We start from the raw sequence: 15,515 nt of genomic DNA on the forward strand, positions 1-15,515 counted from the left end.
CCTGATTGGGTCCACAAAATGCTGCAATTAATGGCAGTAGTCACCAAACCTCTAAAGAGACAAGAACATGGTTCCCAACCTTTTTACTCAGTAGAACTATCACCCATCTGTAATGAGCTGCTACAGTGTCAGCAAGCACTGTTTGTTCCCCAGAGTTTGCTATCAAACCCCATTGGTAAGTGAGGTTGCAGAAGTACAGAGGTGCATACTGCCTGCAGGGGAGGAACCAGTGTGATGACTTTTATGAGAAGATCTGTCCAATTATCACACATGAATAATTTGACTCCATAATCCTATCTCTAGGATGTTTTCACTTTGGAGACACACAAAAACTAATATTATAATTACAAATATCTTACATAATATTTTTTAGAAAATTATTGGAAGCAAACTATTAATTAGTAGAGATGTAATTAAATACATTATTAATATTTAAGTAAGTAATAAAAGAATACTTTAAAATGAAGTAAATAAATTTTGGAAAAAGCTATTATGTACTCCTATCTATTCTGTCTCTGTTATACCTTATTCTAAATTTCTTCTACTATCTATGCCAACCACTCCTTCTCTATGAATCATTTTAACATCCATAAACAAAGATGTGTCTCTTCTGTACAACCAACAAACACCTAAGACAGCAACTTTCACAGCTTATGAGTTTTCCTAACCATCTAGTGAATTACTTTTCTATTGTAACATACACTCATTCTGACTCATGTATAATTATCTCAATAATAATCAGATAATTTTATTATCTCTTTTGTTATATATTTTGTTATCTCTTTGGATAGTTTGCCGCTCCAGAGAAGACTTTCCTTCAGAAACCTGACAGTTTAGTTACAGAGAGCAGGTGTTGGCTAACCTGTCAATAAACTAGTTTGTGGCAGGTAGGTGAGGTACAGAAGCAAACTCTTGCATTGTTCCCAGATATTACAGTCTGCCTACTTATAATTCTGTCTTTGTCAGGAAACATATTTGGAAGTGTCACACACATACACACACACACACACACACACACACACACAGAGAGAGAGAGAGAGAGAGAGAGAGAGAGAGAGAGAGAGATTCTCACGCATACTCTATTACCCCTCTGTCTCTCTCTGTCTCTCTCTTTCTCTCTCTTTGTCTCCTTCTCTCTATCTCTCTCTCTCCCTCTCTGCCCTCCCCCAAACACACTGAAGTTCTGTGCCATTGTTCTCCTTCCCCCATGAGAGTTTTCATCTTGAGTGTGTGCACTTATTATATGTCCCCTCTACCATATTAATGTGCTATACCACATTCTCCAAATGGCTTGGGAATTCAAAAGAAGTTGTTTTTCAAATTTAATATTTTATGTGCAAATCATGTAAGTGTCCTCCTGAGCATTGCAGAGAACATCACAGGCTTTCCCATAGCCCTTATCCCAGTTTAAGATTCATTGGTTTATAAAGACAAGCAACAGCCAAACAACAGCGGGGAAAGCTTTAGGACAGCTCTTCTTATATTCCCTCCAAGCTCCTCTCTCACTTTCTAGATGACTCACTTTCTTCAAAGTCTGGCTCTCTTTCTCTTTCTCTTTCTCTTTCTCTTTCTCTTTCTCTTTCTCTTTCTCTTTCTCTTTCTCTTTCTCTTTCTCCTCTCCCCTCCCCTCCCCTCCCCTCCTCTCCCCTCCCCTCTCTCCCCTTCTCTTCTCTACAAAGCATTCATCTTTTTACCTTCTTGGAAACAGAGGTAACAATCTGGGAGAAATGAACTCCTGTAGACCTTATCAAATGGATTGATAGTATGATACTTTACTAACACCATAGCTGCCCCTCAGTTTGGTGGCCTTGCATTACAGTGATGACATATTATGACCATATTTCTTTAACTGTAGTTGTACTTAGGAACATCTATTGCCCTGAATTCTCTTTCATACATTGATGCTTAGTAAATATAATTTTCATGTTTCCTTCTTCTGAAATGTAAGATATTGATCTAACCCAGTGTTTGGAAATCAGAAGGTCACGGCCCTTTGTGCCTACAATGAGAGATCACTGACTTTGGGATCACTTGCCATTACTAATATGGATCTAAGGGGAAATCTCAGTTTGCTAATACTCCTTATCTTTGACCCAGCCATTCCCAGGACAGAATGGCAACTGCACAGATTCTTATTCCTGGTGGCATAATCTCATCTTTGCTTCACTTTGAGTGCCATTTTCAGTAGCAAATTGGCTTCTTCTATTCTTGAAGTTTTGGATGCTATCTCTGAATCCTAGCTTATTTGGGAAAAAAAGCTATATTTCTCTGCCTGATGACATTTTTCTGCTTTTTCACCTATAATTTTCCCTTTGATTTCAGAATATCTTTTGTAGTTTCCTATTGACAGAAGACAATTTCTAGGAATCACTTTTTTCTCCTTCCATCAAGAATTCTAGAGATTAAACTCAAAATCATCAGAATTTTAAGACAAACACTTGAATTATCTTGCCAGATGTTACATGGATTTTTAAGTGATATCAACAAGTGTCAGAGCTGGCATTTGGGCAGATAAATGTTAATTTTATCTTTCCTTATAGAATACGAGTATTTGTGAAGATGAAATATTGTCAAGTGCCAACCCAGTATGTGCTCCCTTTCAAATCTCCTATCTTTTTGCAGAGTAGAATGGAGATTGTCTTTTGTTCAATCCATCTTGGAAAGAAAGATGACACTTAAAAACTACTTTGGGGTGGAAAGAATAGCCACTGACCCAGCATTCAAATCAGCTTTTCAGATTCTGTTTGTTACTAATTCACTCTCAACAGACACATTCCTATTGTGAAGAGGACATGATATCATCTATATCTTTCTTGGGAGACATAAGCATATTCTAGAATTTGATAAAATAAAGGAAGAAGGAAGAAGGGAAGGAAAGGAAGAAAAGAAAGAAGAAAAAGAAAGAAGTAATTTAGTCAAAGTAATTTAGCACTTTTAGACTGGTATATGTAAAATTTTTTACTCCTATTATTTAATAGAGCAATAGTTACACACAATAAACAATAACTGTTTTTGCAGCTGCATTCATGATTTATAGAAATTTGCATGCATTATTTGTCAGCAATCAGCTGGCTTACAGAAGGCTCCATTCTTTCAATGTCATCATGAAACAAGGTGGTTTCTGCTGTTGGATGATGTCATCCATGGCTGAGTCTAGATCTATAATTTTAAGGAAAAGTGGCAATCTCCTTGGACCTGAAATTTATGGATGTTTCTTTTATAGTTCATGGGAAATTTGATAAAAATCAGATTAAAATAAGATTCCATGGAATGAATTCTCTGCACAGCCTTGAAGTCTGTTTAGTAATATGTACAAGTGGTGCTCATTGCCAGAGAATAACTTGAAAATGAAGGAAGATGAGACTTACAGACCTCTCTGCAAGAGGACACTGCGCCCAGCTTTAAATCACACCTTTCTCAAAGACTGTTGCTTATTGAAATAATTGTGGAAGCTGACAATGTTTCCCTGAGAAAGTTTCCTTTGTGCCTTATTCGTAATAGAAACTGTCTGAGAAAAAGGTCTCCATTGACCTAGATTCTCTGTTTTCCTGTATGCCAATAAATTCAAAGAACCCAAATTTATGCCTCTGACACCCTCTCATCACAAATAACAATATTCCTGAATATATAGTGCAGTGCTTTTCAAGAAGTGCAAATTATTCCACACATATTTTCTCATTAATCCTCCCATGCCGTCACCTCCACATTTCAAGGCTATGAAAACTGAGATTGAGAGTAGAGTTACTTGTAGCAAAACACATGCTATGCTAAAGTAAAGGGTTTGGAAATGCATTTGCAGATTGCCATTCATACTGGATGGCAATTCTGTTCTTCCTCTTAGCACTACTGAAATGTTTTCCTGAACAAGTGCAGCATGCTTTCAGTAGCTTAAAATAGATTGTAGGACAATTCCATCTAATTAATTAATTAACTATCCATCTAATTAATATATACTAACAACAATGCCCCACTTTAAAGACCAATGCCTCATCATGTCTTAGCCATGAAACATAAATTCATCTGCAATAGAGAACACTCCTTCCTTACCACTGCACGGAACTTGAACGTAGCATCATGGCCATCTTTCCCTTTGGCTTGGGCTTTGATCATTTGCTTTGCCGAGGGCAAGATTTATATGCATGAACTACATTTATTCTGATAATGAATGCATTACTTTCCCTCAAGTGTACTGTGAAAAATTACTATGAAGTCATTATTCTGGCTTAGCTGATTGGGATGTGGATGGGGATGAGGAAATGGTCCTTTTAAGTTTAATTTTTTAAAAATCCACCTGTCTCTAGGACTCCGTTTTTACCCCGACAAATGTGGGGGGGGGGGGCACATTCAAGCCATTCAAAGGAAAACCTTAGTCTTAAGAGGAGAAGTTTTCTCAATCTCCATTTAAAGTATCCAAAATATATACTTCCCAGACTCCTTTGCAGCTAGATTATATTACTTAGATGCATTTGCATGGGATTCAGACATCAGAAGTGAGACAGAGAATATTTTTTTGCAGCAAAGTATGCTAAAATATAAATGCTACAGTCATGGAAGCTCACTCCACTTTAACATGACATTTAGGGAGCAGTCAGTGGTACCATTTGTTATGAAGGAGCCTGGATACAGTGGCAGAAATTGCTAAAATTAGCTGCTGTCTGCCCTTTTTCTTGTACATGGGTATAACCTTGAACCTAAACAATCAAGGGAAGTTCATCAATGTTCATTCTTTTAACCTTTCTGAAGATTTTGGAAATACACCTTCCTTATAACAGACTCTTTGTTTTCCTTCTGTGTTTGTGAGGATTTGGTAATATTACTGAAGAAAGAGCCTACTTCCAACTCTTAAGTGCTGAGGAGTAGATATTGAGAGATTCATCACCCCAGAGTAGAAGGCCTAACATCAAATATTCTTTCTGTCAATTAGTAAATGAAACTGTTTCCATTTCACTATCTTAATAATGAATCTCTTAAAACCAGCTGTACAGGTGTTTTTGTGAATACTGTAAGTGATTATGTGTACGAAGTGCTGAATTAATTAGGTTGATATTGTTTGACTTGAATAAAAATCATACTTTAAAGTGTCTTAATAAAGCTGACTTAAGGAAGGAAGGAATTGTCTTTGGCAAGAACTAGGTGATTCTATGCAGGAGAAGCTCATGGAATGATACAGTCTTGGCTCAACCAGGTCCTGACAGTGCAGGGAAGTAAATAGACCAGTGGCTGTATGTGCAAATGATGTTTTATTCGAATCATAGTCCTTTCAATATCATGATGTTTGCACTATAATGACTGAATTGAATGGTTGCTATGCAAACCATGGACCTTCAGGTTGGCGAAGCTAAAGAACTTACTCTCTGACCCATTGCAGCGCACATTACAGGACCCAGTTATAAGCAACAACCACACTACTCCCCAGGAATAGTTTTGTCCTAAATAAAGCTACATTTCTGCCCACAGACTCTAAAGGCAGCCAACAGGACTATAAATCTCCCCACGTACAATACAGGGGGAGTGGCCCACCTGTCACATTCCATGAGATTGCATGGCTTCAGCTGGGCTGCTAACTGTAATTTAGAGGTCTGTAAAGAATGAAACAGCTTATTGGGGATAGTGCATGCTTTTGATTATAGCACTGGGCACTGGAAAAGCAGAGGCAAGCTAATCTCTGTGAGTATGAAGCCAATCTAGCCTATATATTGAGGAGAGAGAGAGAGAGAGAGAGAGAGAGAGAGAGAGAGAGAGAGAGAGAGAGAGAGAGAGAGAGAACGGAAGAAGAAAAATTGAATTGATGTATATCAATATCATGACTTTTTTTACTCTGCAGCTAGTGATAGTTGCTCATTTAAATATTTCGGGTTCTGCCAAAAGAACTGAAGTTGTACTTAGTGTGTCACATAAATTGTCTACCCCAAATGCATCACAAAGTGCCCAAGAGCAAGATAGATGCCCCTAAATTTGCTTACTGCTTTGTGCAACAGTGTGGGTACTTACTTAGAAGTAGTAACATAAGCACTGGGCTAAGACTTGGGTATAGTATCTTATTGTACTTCAAACTAAGACTATCTTGTGAGCATCATTTCACTTTAACTTCTCTTCTCATACACATGTCTAAGGTCCATTCTCATTGTTAAATAAAAATATTGATCAGAAGCCCTGTACTTGGGACTTACCTAGCATTTACAAAGCTGTCCATTAAGTTATAAATACAAAAGAAAAGATCAGATAAAGATTGTGTTTGTCTAATGCCTTAGAGGTTTCACATTGCATCTCATATTAGTTGTCATGCACAGTAACAGGAAACTTCTTGCAATATTCCAAGAAACAGAGCACACTCATGCCCTAAGATTAGTGTTTGACTTTTTAAACAAAATAAAAGCCCATTCTTGCTGGGGCTAAAGGTCACCATGTAGTGGAGACTGTAGAGTAATTTTAATCCAGCAACATGGATGTTCTGGCAGAAGATCACATGCAAAGACCTAGGCCTATGTGATCTGGCTGGAATGACACACCTTTAATCCCCATGGCTGGCATGGAGACCCACTCTTATTACACCTTTAATCCCAAAAATTGTAGTTTCAGTTAGCTTGTAGAAGGAAGCAGCTATGTTTGAAAATGATATCTAATGAGGTGATAAATCAGAGAAGAATTTGACAGAATAAATCAGAGATGGGATATGACCAACTTTCGTGAGAACAGACAATAAAGAGAGGTGACTTAAGAAAGCAACAGAGATACAGATGGAGAGAGGAAGAAGGAAAGGGAGAGGGAGAGAGAGAGAGAGAGAGAGAGAGAGAGAGAGAGAGAGAGAAAGAGACAGAGAGAAAAAGAGAAGAGACAGTTTTACTGAGACAGTTTTACAGAGACACATTGCAGGTAAAAGTAGAACAAGTCCAAGAATAAGAAGGATCCAGAAGGTTAGAACAGATTTCCAGAGTTAGTTTGAAGCCAAACAACTCAGTGAGAAGCTGAAAGAAGCCAGATTGAATCAGTCAGCTTAGAGAGGGTTTTTTGAGCCAGAACAGCTGAGTTCAACCAGCCAGCCAGGGTTCAGAAAGAATTAGAAAGGGTGAGCTTATTCAACAGTAAGTATCCAAGATGATAATTACATTTGATAAATAAAAGTACATTTACAGGAGACTTTGTACTTCCACAAGACATTTTACTCACTCATTCATTAATCTCATATCACCCAGTGTCCATCTCTACTAGGTACTGAGCTGAGTAGACAAAGATTTTGATCTCACAGTGTCTACATTCACATGGCTGTAGGAACCATCTGGTAACAATGTGAATGGTAAGCTCCTGGGTATCAGGGAGCAACTCACAGTTATGAAGACAAAGCAGGTAAAGGTAATCAAAAAGACTTCAGGATGACATCTCAAGGGGATCAGCAGACTTCTATGACAAGAACTTTCATAAGACGTGAATTTGTAAATTGAGAAAAGACGCATAATTGTGTGTGTGTGTGTGTGTATGTGCGCGCGCGCACGCATGGGCACGTGCACATGTGTATTTTGCCTGGTTTATAGTTTTTATTGGTGAACTCACAATTTTTTTCCTATATGATTTTCTTTGTGTAGAAGCTTCCACAAGGTCTTTTTTTGGGGGGGGGGAAATATAATGTATTGGGAGAAGGGAGGCTGGGAAACAAGAATTTTTAAAATAGCCATGTATTTAGAATTATATTATTGAGTCTTCTAAAGCTGCAAACTCCTTCTCAGCCACTATAAAAGTCAAGATCTTGTTCTCTGATTTTAATAGCAGACTTTACCAGTGGTTCTCACCCTGTGGGTCATGATGCCTTAGGGGTCGCAAGTATATCCTGCATATCAGATACTTTCATTATGATTCATAACAGTAATGAAATTTCAGTAATAAGTAGCAATTAAATAATTTTATGGTTTTGGGAGTCACATAACATGAAGAACTGTGTTAAAAATGTCACAACATTAGAAAAGTTGAGAACCGCTGCTTTTGTCTATAAAAACTGAAGTGTCCAAAAAATTGTAGGAATATTTTCAACTATCAGTCAAATCATATGATGAGCTATAGAAGAAGCTTCAGGTACAAGAGACCAAGCCCACCAAGAGACAACAGCAGCATCTTTATGCTGGAATTCTAACCTGGGAATGGCTCCCTCCTTCTACTAAGGTTGTGACATTTCCTATCTTTTGTATCACTTGGTCCAAATTACCTGATGCTGCTGCTCTTCAGTAAACCCTGCCACTTCCCTAGAAGGTGTCTTACCACATGTGGTGAACTTTCATTGGCTTTCCTATCCTTGTATCTGTAAAGCATTGTTTCTCCATTTGAAATAAGCTATTTTTCAAATCAGCCTATAAGCATTTAGACATTTGACTAATTTGTTAATGTGACCCTTGCAAAAGAAACGTGGGGGCAATTCTGGGAAACACAATAGCAACACATGAATGTATAATCCTTCCTCCAGGCATGACTGAGCCAGGTGATGATTGCTGCGCTGAGCTTGTTGGGAGTCTATTAAAGTCAGGTTGTTTTATCTGTGGCTGGCCAACATGGTAGAGAGGTAAATGATTAATTCAATTTACTTCACGACTCATTGTTCTGCTGCAGGAAAAATAGTTAACATATTTTGTAGCACTCTCTCGATGACAAACTGAAAATATCACTACTGAATTTTATTTTGAGTTCATATATATGAAAACTTTCTAAGCCAGAAGTAAGTTAAAAATTGCCTGGAAAATAATACAATGGTTTTAAAATGCCATAGTAATACCAAGATATGTTTTAGCTTTTTATTTTTAGGGGTGTGTTTGTTTTGCCTGCATGAATTGTCTGTACACTGTGTGCATGCAGTACCCACAGAGGTCACATGAGAGCAGTAGATCCCTTGGGACAGAATTTACAGGTAGTTTTAAGCTACCATATGGGTGCTGGGAATCAAACTCTGGGTCCTCTGGAAGAGCAATCCTTGCTCTAAACTGCTCTAAACCCAGCGCTTAAATAATATGTTTGCATGTTTGAGATACACAGAGCACCATCAGAAATAATAACAATCAGATATAAAATTCCTTTTGAAATTCTGAATTTAGACTGTAAATGCAAGCACTGTTTCTAGGTTGCTATGACTGTCTCCAGTTTGACTGAGGATTAGTAACAAACAGAATAGATGTTCCATATGTCTGGCTTTTAAAAAACGACCATGGTTTTTCCCTCATTCTGGGACCAGAAGATTAAAATATCATTGAGACTGTGACTAATTTCACTGATGTCTCTCACCTCCTCAGTGCATATTTCCTAATGCAGGTGCATGGCTCCAAGCTATGCTCAGTACACACTCTTTGCCCCACATTTGTAGCTTTCCTAAGACCTACCACCTTTACACCACAGTTATTTGCTGATTGAATGAGATAATGACAGTATATATAACAAACAGAATAGAAGGACCTAATTAACCTCTCAACTTATGATCCAAGTTATTAATTCACTGTGTGTTATGGGCTAGGCCTTGTTGCTTTTATTGCCTTTTGGGATGCTTCTTGACGTTCTTCCACAGTCATGGAGATGGTAACCCAGTAGCATGTTTATGTTTTTATAAAATATTAATTCAAAGGCAAAAGACACTTTTGTGTCTAGTCAAAGGACAATAATGTAGATATCAAAGCAATTCTACCTGGTCCTTAATTTTTGGCATATGGTATCCATGCCTTTGTAGCACTTGCTTTCTGCACCTGGGTAGGCATTGTCCACTTTGATATGAGTTACCTTTGATGCAGCAAATCTTTACTGGTACTTGGGACTGCCCCTGATCTCATGGTCTAGTATTTGAAATATTAATTTGTAATTTGAAAATGATTACAAATTACAAAGCATAAATGGTTGAAATTACTTCTCACAGCCATTTGTTTGGTTTAATTCTCTTTTTCCTTCTCCCTTTTTTTCCTTTTCTTCTCTTTCCCCTTTTCCCCTTCCTCTTCTGCTCCCCCTTCCTCCTCCTCTTCTGCCTCCCCTTTTCCCTCTTCTTTTCCCTTTCTCCCCCAATCCAATCTGTTCTCCCTCTTCTCCCCCTCCACTTCAACCTTTGTCTCTCTTCCCTTCTTCTTCTTCTCTCTCTCTTTCCCTGCTCTGTTTCTGCCTTCCTCTTCTCCCTCTCCATTGCTGCCTTCTTTTCCCCCATTCTTCTGAAATTCTCCTACTCTTCTTCATCCCTGTCTTCTCCTTTCTTCTCTTGCTCCACGTTCTTTCCTTGTGTATGTGTGTACAGTATGCATACATATGTAAGTATATTTTCATGTGTGTGGGCACATATGTGAATGTGGATGTACATGGTCAATCATGTGCTTATATGCATGTGAAGGCCTGAAATTGATTTAAATGTCTTTATTAATAGTGTTTTTATTTTTATTTTATTTATTGGGACAGGATCTCCCACTGAACTTGGAGCTTGCAAATTGCATATAGTCTCATGGGCCACATTGCTTCAAAGACTCTCTTGTCCTCTTGAGTGCTGGGATTACAGGTGATGGTATACCTGGCTGGGATGTCAGTCCCAGAAATCTGAACTCTGATCCTTACATTTGCTTGACAATCACGTAATCAGTGAACTATTTTCTCATATCCTTTGAACAAGACACTTCTCTCTCTCTCTCTCTCTCTCTCTCTCTCTCTCTCTCTCTCTCATAGCTCAGCTTTGTAATAAATCCAATTTTCAAAACAGATTACATCTTTGCGCTTCAACTGCTCATGCATTAGAATCCCCACCACTGCAAAGAGTCTCCAAACAGGGATATTTGTATTATTGTTAGTTTGCATGTCACCAAACATGTCTTGACAGTGACATCAAAGCCACCATTTACTGAAGTCATCTCTTCTCCAGCATTCTGCTGTTTGTGATGCTTGCCCAATAACTGTTCATGATGCATGAGACATATTCTGTGTCATCTGATTGTGATACTTTCCTGTTATCTCTACATGATGCATGAGACATATTCTATATCATCTGATTGTGATGCTTGCCTGTTAACTTTACATGATGCATGAGATATATTCTATGTCATCTGATTGTGACACTTGTCTGTTAACTCTACATGATGTCATATGATTGTAATTCTTGGCTATTAACTGTACATGATACATGAGACATTCTATCGTCTGCTGATTATGATGCTTGCCTGTTAACACTACAGGATATATGAGACATATGCTATGTCATCTGATTTTGATGCTTGCCTGTTAACTCTATGTGAATTGATGCACAGGTATGTTCTATGTCATCTGATCAGCCTTGTACTGATTCTGAAGTTGAATCTGCTTAGCATGTTGAAGACATAAGAAAAAAATTATAAATCATTGAGATTAGCAAATCGTAAAGGCAGGACTCCATTCCTATCAAAAAGTACAGTGATTTCTCCACTTTCATGTGGGAGAATTTTATCTGGAGTTTAACTACTGTGGCCGGAGATGTGGTTCAGCAATTAAAAGTTATTGGTGCACAATCATGAGGATGAAAATTCAGATCCCAGCACCCACATAGTAAGCAGAGTATCCTGAAAATGCATGCAACTCCAGATCTAATAGATCTGAGATCCTCTTCTGACTTTTTTATGTGTACAGATACACGCACCACAGATATATGTGTATACACTAATGTAGACACATACATATACACATAGAAATAAATAAAATAATTTTTAAGTATTAAACACAAAATCATCATAAATTAAATATTTAATCATCCTACTAAAATTAAATATTTGCATATATAATTTGGAAGTAAAATATTTTGGGGGAGCATTGGTAGATATGTCCACATGTGTATGCACATATGCATGTGTACATGTGTGCATGTGTACATATGTGCTTGCTTGCTTTTAAATAATTATCATGCATAGCCATCATCATACATAGTCTTCTTTCTTTGGAAAATGTGTTAACCCTCTGGCCACCAAGTACATTTTGTTGTATCAATGGTGGTAACATCTTCTTCAGGGACAGAGAATCAGTCTTCACAGTGGTTAGAAAAGTACAGAGAGCATAAACATATACAGAAAATGTCTGTGCATTTCTTAATAGCAGAAAGCATCTCTCTCACCCAGCATGGCTAATGACAGTAAATGGATGCTATCATAGTAGGACCTTTACTTTTGCTGTCCTTAAAAGTGTTCCACAAGCTCCCTGCCATGGGTGGAAGAGGTATACGGGTATACAATGTGAGCATCTTTTACTTGCTAGTGTGCATTTTAACTCTGAATGAAGGGCACGGAAGCAGCAATTCACCATGTCTGTTGACACTTTTCATGTCACTTCAGAGTCCTTAACACAGCTCAGTGAGTCTCTGATACCAATGACTACAACTTGGCACCCCAGCTGAAACCTGTTTGTTGAGCCTTCTGTAGCTGTCTGAAATAGGGGACCAAAAGTCTATTGTCTCATTAGTAGGACTGAGTCTGAAAATATGAATCATCCTTGGTACACATGCTGAATATTATCTAGGACCTATTGCTTACTGTAAGAATTTATGTTACAGAGAGAATATTAACTATGTATATTAACTATGTCTTATGTTGGGATGATACGTCATTCATCTGGCTTGCACTTAGGTCTTAGACTCTCTGTATTTCATGTCTATTCTCTAAGCCGGAATGAAATTAAACAACAACATTGAGATATGACCTAATTTATTTGTCTGGATGTGGCACCTTGAGATAAAGCCAGAGTGAAATTTTCTACTGATATTATTATTGATTCTTTCAAATTAGTCTCTCCTTTTGAACAACTGAGTTGATCTCTTAAGCAGTATTTCTTGAAAATGTATTTCCATGCATATTTATAAATTACAAGATTTTTTTCCTGACATGTTTTCTTTTTCTTACACTTGAGTCAGTTTTTTTGTTTTACTTCTTAAAGAGACTACTTTGGTATAGTTATCACTGATAACTTTAGCATAAAAGACAAACTAGCAAAAATAGAAAGTATTAAATACTGAAGTAAAATTTAAAAATTGTACTTAAACTTTGTGATACAAATTGAAACGTGTAAGTTTATGAAGATAGAATCCTTGGGGGTAGTATAAAATTCCCCACTAAAATTAAATACATGCATATATTTTCTACAAAGCTTCTAGTAAATAGTTGGTTGAACATTGTAATTAGATATTTAAGCCAACTTACTAAGTCTAATTAACAATAGAGTTTAGAGTTTATATATAATGAACAAACAAACAAATAAACCACAATTCCTATGGTCTCAGTGTTATGTCCCCGTCCTGTTGCTACCAACTTAGGCATTGACATCCTAGCCACCAAAGTGACAAGGTGAGGAGATGAACTCTTCAGTCAATGATATAAGTTTACCAAGAGAGCAAGTGTTCATGGATAGGATATACACCCCTGTAGAGAGAATCAAGAAATCCCTCATTCTCACCCAGTGAACACTCAATGAAAAGGTTCTGCCTATAAACCTGGAAGCTGGGCCTCCCCAGCAGCAACCTGCCAATTCGTTAATCTTTGGCTTCCCGACTTCTACTTCTACTTCTACTTCTACATTTCTACATTTCTACTTCTACATTTCTACTTCTACTTCTACTTCTACTTACTTCTACTTCTACTTCTACTTCTACTTCTACTTCTACTTCTACTTCTACTTCTACTTCATTTTCTACTGTTTATGTGCCACCCGAGGTATTTTGTTAAAGCACCTTAGCTGGACTGAGAGTAACAGGTGGCAACCAGAATGACAACACACACACACACACACACACACACACACACACACACACACACACACATACACACACACACACACACACACACACACACACATTTGAAGACAGCTATGGTTTTATTAGTATTATGTTTGTATTTCTTGTTCAAATTAAGGCCACTTATGAGATATGTAGAGAAACAAAGAAAAAAATTAAAGAGAAAGAAACCAGGAGAAATGCAAAAGGAAATTTAGTTAGGTATGTAAGGATGCAGGAAGAGAAGGAAACAGCATATATTTAAGAGTGCCTCAGGTGGTATCTACAAAGTTATAAGTGTCAAAGTCAGAGAAAGTTCAGGGCATTTTCTAAGTATAAAATTTTTAATTGAGAGGAAAAGAGCTATTGAGAGGAAGATACTGAGTTAGAGTTTAGGGAATTATGACTGCCACTGGCTTAGGAGAAGCTCTTGTGTGTCTAGGATGAGTGAGGCTGGCATAGAGGACATGACAAGGCCCCCAAGCTGTTCTCATATAACAGGTGTCTAACAACCATGTTCATATAAGCCACAGTATGCCTGCATTTCCAAGGAAACAATGCAGGGTAGCACAGTTTGTACTTTAGCACCTGGGCAGAAGAGTTGCGAAGTGGGTCTCTTGCAGGGCCTCCCGACAGGTAATCTGCTTAGACCTAGGATGATTCCATTTGACAGAAAACACATCTCCAGGTTGAGCTGTAGTGCGCTCTGCACTGGCATCTTTTTAAAAAACTTGTTCCTCAATGACAGTTTCCTTGGTGATGACCATTGCTGTTCAAGGCTTTCATTTTCTCCTCATTGTTGAAAATCTGGTTTTTGTCTGTGAGTTTATTATTCTTGGTCCAGTAAAGCCTTACTGAGGTACCCCTGGGGTGTCTCTCTGTTTCTGAGGAGCATCGGATACTTGTCCATCATGACTGGCTGCTTCTCTCATGTGTAATTAATGAATAAATCTCCCAGGAAATATCAGACTGGAATACATCTGCATGTTTGTATTCTCATTTGACTTTTACTGCCCTAGAGAGTTAATTATGAACAATCTGATGATTCATGGACATGTTGTTAAACCGCTACAGATTTTATTCTTTATCTTTTGTACAGCCTATATTACATGCCTAGATAGGTACAAATCTGTATATTTGTATGTATCAACATATGGAACATGGCACTCATAAATGAAAATAAATGAATATACACACATGATACCCAAACACAAACACAGTATTTAGGTATAATAGATTTTAAGAGTGTCTGTTCTGAATTATGAAAGCCCACATCTTCTTTCTTTGTAACTTATAGTCCTTGTTTACAGTAGGTATTTCTTTGAGATCCATCTCAAGGGGAGGCTTGAAAGCCTGACACTAATTTACTGATGCAATGGTGTGCTTACAGACTGGAGTCTAGCATGGCTGCCCTCTGAGAGACTCAATAAGCAGCTTAAAGAGCCAGATGCAGATACTTATGCCCAATCAATGGATAGAAGCTGGTGACCATTTGAATTAAGGAAAGGCTGGAAGAAGCTGAGGAGGAGGGCGACCTTGTAGAAAAAACATCAGTATCAACTAATCTGGACCCTGGAGATTTCTCAATCACTGAGCCACCAAACAGGTAGCATACACCAGCTGACATATATTGCAAAGAAATGCCTGGTCTGGCCTCAGTGAGAGAAGATGCACCTAACCCTCTAGAGACTTGAGACTCCAGGGAGCGGGGAGGTCTGGTGGGGTGGGGATGGGAAAATGAGGACATCTTGGAGACTGGGGAGGAGGAATGGAATGAGGAATTGCCAGAGGGCAGAAC

Source organism: Arvicanthis niloticus, chromosome 4, assembly GCF_011762505.2.
Source record: "Arvicanthis niloticus isolate mArvNil1 chromosome 4, mArvNil1.pat.X, whole genome shotgun sequence".
In the NCBI taxonomy this organism is placed as follows: Eukaryota; Metazoa; Chordata; class Mammalia; order Rodentia; family Muridae; genus Arvicanthis; species Arvicanthis niloticus.